Genomic DNA, 2,093 nt, shown 5'->3' on the forward strand with positions numbered 1-2,093 from the left:
CCCAGGCCTCGGTGGCTGGCTGGGGACAAGCTGAGAACCAACTCATACCTGGCCTAGGGGGCAGGCCATTTCTCCCAGACCCACCAGAGGCAACTGAAGTGTGAGCCTCTCTTCATCGTCCAGGCAGGCCCCCACTGACTGACTCTAGTGGCAACTGGCCAGCAGCGCCTGGCCCTCTCTGTCCCTAACACCCCAGAGGGCTTTGCGAGCATGTCATAATCCTCCTCTCCGGCAGGCGATGTCACAGGGGGACTCGGGAGAGCTCCTGGGGAAGGTGAGCAAGGAGAGGCTGCGGGTTAATCGGGAACATAAGTGCAAACAGGTGAAAACTCAAGCACACAGGAAGGAAACTAATAGCACTTTCTTCCCACTTCAGCGACAGAGGACGCTGGGTAATTGCAGCTCAGACACGACTTCTTCATCGGAAGTGTCTCGCCACCAATGACAACAAAGAGCGAGGCAAAGGACATGGATGACAAGGGTTGTTACCTTGGGGGCGGGGGCAGCCTGGGGATGCCTGATCCCTGGAAACACACACAAAGGAACAGCCGCAAAAGGCACCCATCAGAAAGGATGCAGCCCTTGAGCTCAGAACCGGAGTGCGGAGGGGCTGTGGCTGCATCTCAGCCTCTGACTTCAGCCTTGCCCGGCGACATCCCTTCCTCTGGAGTGACTTGTGGGGAATCCCGGGAGAACGGCTGTGTGTTTTCAAACGAAGATTCAGGAGCCCTCAGTTACCACACGGGACAGTCTTTCTTCTTTCTTTATCCTTCTTAAATCAATCTACCTGCCTTCCATGGTCATTAACAAATGCCACCAAATCCCCCACGTCAGGTAGAAACGACTGCTGTTTGCTTGAAACACAGGTCCATTTACAGGCTGGAATACGACACATCTTAGAAATGGCAGATCGAGAAGCAGTCTGAAACATAAGTACCAGCCCAAAAAAATTCCACTTATATTGTCTAAAACACTCAACTGGGAAATACCATAATTTTCACCTGCTGCAATCGGAACCATTAATGGACCTCATCTTTCTCATTCTGAGTAATTTTTTTAAAAGCCTGAGGTTGCCATTGTTTAGGTAGTGATTTCAAAACTGTTTAAGGGTTTTCTTGAGGTCGTTCGAGACAATGTGGCCTTTTCTAATTTTTTTCCATCTGTCTGTCGCTCTCTCTCTCTCTTTGTTGTTTCTTGTTTTTTGTTTTATGGAAATATTGACCCATGAGGATTTGCTTAAATCCTCCTTGGTTATAGGCCTCCAGAGACAAAGCCATATCCATGGCAACCACGGGCCGCTCGGCAGAAGAGAGGACACATCGGACACAGAGCGTAACGGCCCTGTTTACTGATGACTCTCGTCTTGAAAGCACTTCTGCGCATTCTGACTGCCAGCTCAGGGCAGCAGGCCAGGCTGTCTTCATCCTCCAGGCTGTCATCAGAGCCACTGAAAGGGGCGGAGCCCTCGGACGCTCCTCCTCCCCGGGGGAGATGCCCCACCTCCCCCGAGGCTCTGGGAGGTCCTGCCTGCGGGAAAGGGGATGGGCTAACATGAGGAGGCGGGCATTGGGCGAGTCATGTGGGGTGCTGTGGGGGCACAACTGCTGAGCCTTCATGGCCCTAGGGGTTCCCTGCCTCGCATGCCATCTGAGGCCATCCCTCATGCTGAGGCCAGCTCCAGAGGCACGCACGGCAGGAGCAGGCCCTGCGAGAGCCCCGTTCACAGCCCAGCGCTTTGGGATCTGCCCTTTGACCCACCTACTTGCACCAGGATGCCTCATTCCATCCGCCTTGTCCCCGAGCCGATGACAATCTGGTAGTCCCACCAATGTGCAGCTGTGTCCCGCATTCGCTAGGGTCTCCCTGGACAGCGACAAGGCCACCCAGTGGCCCTTAAATTGCTGGAAGCTTCTATCTACCAAGGAGAAAGAGAGGGGGCGAACCAGGCCCTTCCTCTCTAGCAGCTTGGCATTTTTACCTGTTTTCTACGTCTGACTTCTACATACATTTATGTGAATTTTTTTAAAGTTCCAGCACTTAAAATAGTTTGAAAAATCACAGCTGTAGAGTCAGGAGGAGACGGAGAGCAGGAG

Source organism: Pteropus medius, unplaced genomic scaffold (assembly GCF_902729225.1).
Source record: "Pteropus medius unplaced genomic scaffold, Ma_sr-lr_union100, whole genome shotgun sequence".
NCBI classification, from domain to species: Eukaryota; Metazoa; Chordata; class Mammalia; order Chiroptera; family Pteropodidae; genus Pteropus; species Pteropus medius.